At 37.9% G+C, this 8,306-nt stretch overlaps 1 long non-coding RNA gene across 1 annotated transcript; it reads left to right on the plus strand.

Annotated features, from left to right (window-relative positions):
* Window positions 1-1,929: 1,929 nt before the first annotated feature.
* LOC125263246 lies at window positions 1,930-8,306 on the plus strand. Its single transcript, XR_007183723.1, has 3 exons — window positions 1,930-1,999; window positions 6,712-6,796; window positions 6,939-8,306. It is a non-coding gene; the product is annotated as an uncharacterized LOC125263246 (long non-coding RNA).

An 8,306-nucleotide genomic window follows, 5' to 3' on the forward strand; every position in this document is an offset into this window, starting at 1 on the left:
ACACAATATTCTTTTAGCCATTTAACAGTCAGATGTTTACAAAGAGTGTGTTAAATGACAAAAATAAAGAATCCATTAAGAACAGTTAAGTGTTAATAAGATAACTCTGTGTAACTATAACATTTGATTGTATGCAAATGCAGCGAGTGAAAGTAGGAGGGTCAGACTCTGGAGGATTCACACCAGCTCCAGTGTTTTTAACAGATAGTTTCATCAGACACTGAACAACTGAAGAAAATGTTTCACATGCTTGTTTTGTTCTGTTTGTGCTGGTGGAGACTGATTGGTAAGATATAAACATATTTTTTGGTTTAATTGAAAAAGCTCATAAAAATGTCATAAAAATAAAATTAAACATCATGGGAAATAATGGAAATCTCTAGTGAATGTAAATGTTTCTGTTTATGATCTGCATGGAGGCTCAGAAAGACAAAACTTTGCTTGCAGTTGCTTCCAAATATTAGGCCGTTTTTATCCTTTAAAAAAATAAATTTATAAAAATACAATTTTATAAATACATCTACAAAACTCAAAATGTGGAGTAACCCTGAGAGTTTGTGTCTTATGAAGTATCCAGCACAATTAAAGTATAAACTACAGAGTATAACTTTAAAACAAATTAAAGATCAAAGGTTCACACAAACATCTGTTCATCAATCTCACCTGTCATTTTGTGTCTCTGCTGCTGTTGTGAATGTTCTTCAGCTCACATGAAAATAATAAAAACTACAGCTGATCTCAGGATTTATAAACCATCAAAACCTGTTCATGTTCTTCAGGTGTGTTTGGGGATTCAGTGTCAGTGATGGAGGGAGATTCTGTCACTTTATACACTGATCTTACTGAAAGAGATGAAGAAGACGATGACATACTGTGGAAATATGGAGCTGAAAACTCTATCATAGCTAAACTGAAGGAAAAGAAGCAAAACTTCATCACATCTGAATCTCCTGATGGGAGATTCAGAGGCAGACTGAAGCTGGATCATCAAACTGGATCTCTGACCATCACAAACATCAGACCTGAACATGCTGGAGTTTATAAACTAGAGATAAAGGGAGTAAAACTGACAGAAAAAACATTCAGTGTTTGTGTCTATGGTGAGATCATTTTTCCTTTCCTTCAGTTATTCTTATTAAATTAACTTCTACAGTACCAAATGTCTAAACATGTCCATATTTCTCTTTATTCTCATTTTTGAGTTTGAAATTTTGAGTTTGTGACAGCTCGTTGAAAATCTCAATTCTATTTTATCATTGTTTTCTTCAGAAGCCCATTGTTGTGATTCTGTTGAAGCTGTGCTCCGATTGGTCGTCACTGCTCTGATGGGCGTGGCCGCTGGGGCTGCTGCTGTTCTTCTGGTCAATGACGTCAGATCAACAAGAGGTTAAACGGAGGAAACAGAACAGATATTATAAATATTGTGGCATATATTGGAGGTTTAATCAGAAAAGATGAAAAAAGATGAGTGGTATAATTGTTCATTGATGGCGAAACAAAGCTTTGCTTTCCTCTGAACTGGATCGTAAAATCTTCTTTACCTGAATCTGGTGTATTGGGGTCATCTGGTGGTCAAAACAAAGAATATTCTGCAATATTTCATTTTATTCTAATATCATCCATTTTACATTTCTCTGTTAATTATACTGTTTTCAGTTTTGGTTAATTTATGTGATGTTGTTATTTTCATTTTGTTTTATAATTATATGCAGCAACCCCGTAAATACAAATGTAAAAGTATTTGTCACACCAATAAATCGCTGTAGAATTGAACAGAAAACTGAATATTACTTATCGAACTGATATAGGGGTAGACTGGGATGGTTGTAACACGGGTTAGTTGTAACACTTTCAATTTCTCCAATCAGGAACAAGTTACAAATCACCTGATTCTCTTCACACATGCTCAGTTTAGTCCTTGTTCCACATGTGGGAAAGTAGAGCCGTGTGGCAGACACAGCAGATTCTAGCACAGAAAAACTCATTTTGATGTCAGAAAGTAAGTTTTTTTACTTCCTTTATTTTTGTTATAGCAGTTCCTGCTTTGTAGTTAAACTCATCAAAGTTAAATTATGTTTATTGTGTGTCTGTAAATATTTTTATTGCAAGCTGTAAGGTGAGCTAGTTTCTGGCTACAAGACTCTGGGTTCCCAGCTAAAAATTTACGTTCCCAGAACGTCCCCACTGGTGTTAAGGATGTTGCCTAGTAATGTTCCCAGAACGTTCAGAGACTGTCATGATGTGGAGTATTTTTAAGGGTTGGGGAACATTATTTGGTGGACCTTCAGGGAACATTCAGGACGTTCTGGGAATGTTTAGGGGACTATATCTAGGACGTTCCCTCTAGGTCTCTACACTACATTCCCATAATGTTTGCAGGACCTTTAGAGGACCAACCTAGAATATTATTTTTTTGGTCCTATTTAGGTTCTTCTGTTACGTTTACTGAATGATTTTAGAACCTTTAATAAAATTACAGGATCTTTTAGGGGACCAAACTAGAATGTTACTGCAGCTCTTCTTTCACAATGGTTCTTGGTCTGCAGATCCTTAATCTGTCATTTTGAAAGCTCTGCAAAAGGAACAATGGCTTCTGCTGCAGCACCAGATATAAATAGGCTGTCTAAAGAAAAACATGGAAGTGATACGCCACACAGTGCAGTCCTGAATGAAACGTCCCCATATAAATAACTAACCATATGGCAACGTTCTGTTAACATCCTTGTATCGTTACTATGTGACCATAGAATAACCGATATGGAATGTCCTCCTAAAGTCATATCAGGAACCTCATTAAATGACCAAAATGTGACTGTGTGTCCACACCACAGTGTGTTAGAGTGACACTGAAGCAGTGTTGAAGTTAATGAGATAATTAAGTGATAATTGAAAATTAGTGATAAACACCTTCTGTTAACAAGCAGAATCACTGAAGGAAAAGAAACAAGAACAGAAAAAAGACGAGCAGAAACACAAGAACTACAACAGACTTCCACAGCCTTAGATGAAATCAACTGAAGATAAAAGACATTAAATCTCTCAAGATCTCAGGAGAGGAGGATTAAACAACAAAAAAGAGCATTACCAGCTCCACTTATTTCTAACCAGATTGACTTTATTTCTGTCAGACGTCTACAGAAGCTCTTATTGAGAATTAACAGAGCTTCAGATGTTGTTTATTGTTTTGTTTGATGTTACCATGATGGAGGTCAGTGTTTGCTTTGGTTGGGCTCTTGACCCTTGACTTTTTAATGTTAGTTTTTACACACACAGATTTTGCTATTTGCTGTTATATATATATTTTTTGTAAATGATTAGACAATCAACGTAATGAATAGTTAAACAATAAATATCATGAAAAAAAGATAAATCACATGACATTATGATTGTCTCCTTTGGTGATTCTGCTTGTTATCATCAAGTATCTTCAATAATGGTCATTCATCACTCAATTAATTATCTCATTAACTTTAACACTTCTTCTGTGGGTGGAATAAAAATATGGCAGGACTTTTACTTTCTGACCCCTGGAATGTCCACCTCTGAATACACCTATTTGTTACAGACTAATGAGTTTAGTTTTGAGTTAAGGCTCTAATTTTCCTGCCTTCATTGTAGTTTAAACCACTTGTTTTCAAATGCAAACTCAAATTAAGATTTCAACTTAAATGAATTAACCAAGAACAATTAGATTAACAATTCACATGAATTCAACACAAAATGTATAAAATATATATGAACCAAATAACACTTCTTCCCCCAGTTTCACAGACAAGGCTTAAGCTAATCCTAGACTAAAATGCAAGTTTGAGCTGTTTCAACTGACAGCAACTTGCACTGACAGATCTTAAAATATGAACCATTGTTTTGTCTCAAGATGTACACCAGTGATGTTATTTTTTTTTTATTTTATTTTTTTTAGTGTGTACTTGTGGTGTGTACAAATCTGGCAACCAACTTGACCTCATTTACACATGCAACTGCATCACTGAAAACATCTGCACATCTCCGATCATTTCTTTGTTACTTTTAATCTACAACTCCCCATTTGTTCACCACCAACCCCTCTACCAGTTACCTTCAGATGAAACCTGCACTCTCTTTCTTCTTCTCATCTTTCCTCTGTCGTGTCATCCTCCCTTCCCTCACCCTCACAGTTCTCATCTCTGGATGTGAATACAGCAACAGACACTTTATGTTCCACCTTAACTCCATCTCTAGATAGTATCTGTCCTCTGTCATCCAGGCCTGCACGTGCTACTCCCTCTAATCCCTGGTTATCCGATGTTCTTCGTGAACATCGGACCAAACTCAGGACTGCAGAGAGGAAGTGGCACAAATCAAAAGACCAATCTGACCTAAGTAGCTATCAATCTCTGCTCTCATCCTTTTCTGCTGAAATTCATGCTGCTAAATCTTCCTATTTCCACAACAAAATCAACAGCGCCTCAAACACACGCACACTTCTCGCACAACTCTCTCCTCTGTCCCCCTCCACCACCACCCACCTCATCTCTGACTGCTGATAATTTTGCTAACTTTTTCACTGACAAAACATCTACCATCAGCAGTCAGTTCTCCGCTCCACACACAAAGGAACTCAGACCAACCACACACACAGCCACACACATCCTCTCTTGATTCTCCCCCCTCACTGAGACAGAAGTATCCAAACTTCTCCTCTCCAGTCATCCCACCACCTGCCCTCTAGATCCCATCCCCACACACCTTCTACAATCCATCGCTCCTACACTTTTACCAGCACTTACAGACATCATCAACACATCTCTCCACACTGGCACTTTCCCTAACACATTCAAGCAGGCTCGGGTAACTCCACTGCTTCAGAAACCCACATTAAACACGTCTCTTGTAGACAGCTACAGACCTGTTTCTCTCCTACCATTCATAGCAAAAACACTTGAACGAGTTGTTTTCAACCAGGTGTTATCTTTCCTCTCACAGAGCAACCAATTGGATGTCAATCAATCTGGTTTCAAGAGACTGCACTGCTGTCAGTCACTGAATCCTTGCAGATTGCAAAGGCTAATTCCAAATCCTCAGTGCTCATTCTGCTTGATCTTTGACACGGTGAATCATCAGATCCTTCTGTCCACCCTCTCATCACTGGGCATCACAGGTACTCGACTTCTCTGGTTTGAATCCTATCTCACAGGAAGGTCTTTCAGGGTTGCCTGGAGAGGGGAGGTATCCAAAGCTCATCAACTGACCACAGGAGTTTCTCATGGTTCAGTGCTTGGACCCCTCCTTTTCTCCATTTACACTACATCACTTGATCCCATCATTCAGGCACATGGTTTCTCCTACCATTGCTATGCTGATGACACACAACTCTTCCTTTCATTCCATCCAGACAATCCCACAGTAGCTGCTCGAATCTCAAGCTCTGTGGCGGACATCTCGGCATGGATGAAAAAACATCATCTACAGCTCAACCTGGCTAAGACTGAGCTTCTCGTCTTCCCTGTCAATCCGACTCTAAATCATGATTTCAGCATCCAGCTTAGCACATCCTCAATTACTCCATCAAATTCGGCCAGAAATCATGGAGTAATCCTTGATGACCAACTGTCCTTCAAAGACCACATTGCAAAGACAGCTCAGTCATGCAGATTTGCACTATTCAACATCAGGAAAATCAGGCCCTTTCTAACAGAACATGCAACACAACTTCTGGTCCAGGCCCTGGTCATTTCTAGGCTTGATTACTGCAATGCTCTTCTGGCTGGACTGCCTCTACAAATGATTCAGAACGCAGCAGCACGTCTCGTCTTCAACGAGCCCAAAAGAGCCCACGTCACGCCTCTCTTCATCTCTCTTCACTGGCTACCACTTGCTGCTCGCATCAAATTCAAGGCGTTGACGCTTGCTTACAGATCTACCACAGGCTCAGCACCCTCCTACTTCCACTCACTCTTATGAGTCTATACTCCTACCAGAAGCCTGCACTCATTAAAGGAGCGAAGGCTTGTGGTACCATCACAGAGAGGCACAAAATCACTCTCCAGAACATTCTCATTCACTGTCCCTTGCTGGTGGAATGATCTTCCTGCCTTCATCTGGAATGCTGAATCCCTGGCAACATTCAAAAGAAAACTCATCTGAAAACTCATCTCTTTTGTGAGTACTTAACCTCATCTTAAAAAAAAAAAAACTTCTTATACCTATCCTTTCACTTCCTCTCTATTGTAGCTTATGATACTCTGAGCACTGCCTGAAACTTGTATTGTGAGCACTTCTTGTCTGTTTGCCTCGTCATGACGACTCGCTTGTTGTATTCCTCACTTGTAAGTCGCTTTGGATAAAAGTGTCTGCCAAATGAATAAATGTAAAATGTAAATGTAATTCACAGCAGATAATCCAAATTTCAACACATACAACAAAACTTGCCTTTTCCTCTGATTTAACAGGGTTTTGTTAGTTTTTTATCCAGATTACACCATGACCTACAGCGAATAACTCCACTAGTTTTGGCTCGATGCTCCGGGTAAACAAGGCCATACAGCTAAGCTCCTTCGCAAAACTTTGCAATAGATCAGTATTTTAGCTTTAAACAACTCTTATCTAATTTGTTTAGTCCTTGTACAAAAGCTCTTCAGTTATTTTTCTATAATAACTCATTCTTTTATCTCAAATATCTTAAGCTTTATTCACATGTGTTTCTTTGTTTTTTTTTTCTCTCTCTATCAGTCTTGTCTGCGCCTCACAGTGGATGGAGTCAGCATTGCTGCTGAACACACTCAATTTGACACTTTACACCTGCAGTGCTGATTGGGTAAATTTTACTGCAGTAATTTGCATATTACTAATATAATTAATATATTTAATTTTTCTCTTTTTCTTTATCTCTGTCTTTTATCACATATACCAGTTATACTACATAAATAAGCATAAAAAATTTCTTTTTTGGACTGCAGATTAACTAATTTGAGTCTGGGTTACACACTGACATCAGTGTTGGGTCCACCAAACTAGAAGTAAGTCTCAAACTTCAGCTTCAGGTGCAGCGTCCATGACGGCTGGAGACTCTGGCGTGGCAGCCATGATTCATGAACACTTTATTTTTCTCAGATTTGCTAAAGTAACAAAATCTGCAATCAAAACTCATCATGAACTCAAGCTTTTCTTGTCAAATGTCCCCAAGACCAAATATCAGAGGCAGCTAAATTTCTCTAAATGAACAATTACATTCACAGGTTACTGTGTGCTTCATTAACTCTCATTTATGAATTTTGCTTGAACACAAGATAATTGTAAATAATTGTTTTTTTAGTCAAAATGGACCCTGCATGTTTGTTCCCTTTTATTTTATCTGCTCAAACATCAGTGTGTCTAGTTTGATTTGTCGGTAAATAGACAGCTTGTGCTGGATGTTGGTGTGTGCGTCAGCAGTTTGTGGCTGAGGCGTTTCTTCATTTGCTCTCACAATCTCACAATCTTTCACTCCACACAAAACATCTTATACTGAAATAAAGTGAATCCATCAACAGTCAAATAAGAGTCACAGGTCAGAAGTCAAATATGATTGACAGCTCACCACACCAAATAACACACCAGTAGACACAGATATCTAATCCAATATTTCACTCTTCTGCTATTAGTTTTCATTCAGGGCCAGAATTCATTTGAAAATGTAAGATTAGCAAAAGCTGATGTGTGAGCGGAAACTAACTGAGGCGGGGGGTGGATTCACACTAAACCAGATAAATATCACAGTTTAGTCATGGTTCAGGTCAATCTGAGTGTTTTCAGACATTTTAAGAGTTACTATCGTGAGCTTTACAGTGAACCGATGAAGAAAATGTTTCTCAGATTATTTTTGACCTGTTTCTGTTTGTGGCGTCTGGATGGTGAGTTTAAATGTGTTTTTATCACTTAATTTGCTTCTGTTAATTTTGTAAATTTGCTGATGTCTAAGTGTGTCGCATTTAACTATTAAATAGTTTTGTACAATACAACATATTAGTTCAGTGTTAAAAATGATTTTTATCACATTTTTGAGTTTATTATTTCTTTCTCACATAACACTTCAATACCAAAAGTAAAGAAAACAACAGAAAAAGCAGTTGTTTAAACTACTTTAGTGCAATTGTTTGTCTGTTACAACAGACATATTGATTGGTTTTATCAATGAAGAAATGTTTTCTGTAAACACCTGCAATTGCTAAAAAAGAAGCAATTTAACAAGTCAAGGGTCATAAGCTCACCTAAACACGGATCTCAGTGATGGTCACTTAAATGAAACATCTAAACCTCTGTTAATTCTCAATAAGATCTTCTGTAGA

This window comes from Megalobrama amblycephala, linkage group LG2 (assembly GCF_018812025.1).
Source record: "Megalobrama amblycephala isolate DHTTF-2021 linkage group LG2, ASM1881202v1, whole genome shotgun sequence".
Lineage (NCBI taxonomy): Eukaryota > Metazoa > Chordata > Actinopteri > Cypriniformes > Xenocyprididae > Megalobrama > Megalobrama amblycephala.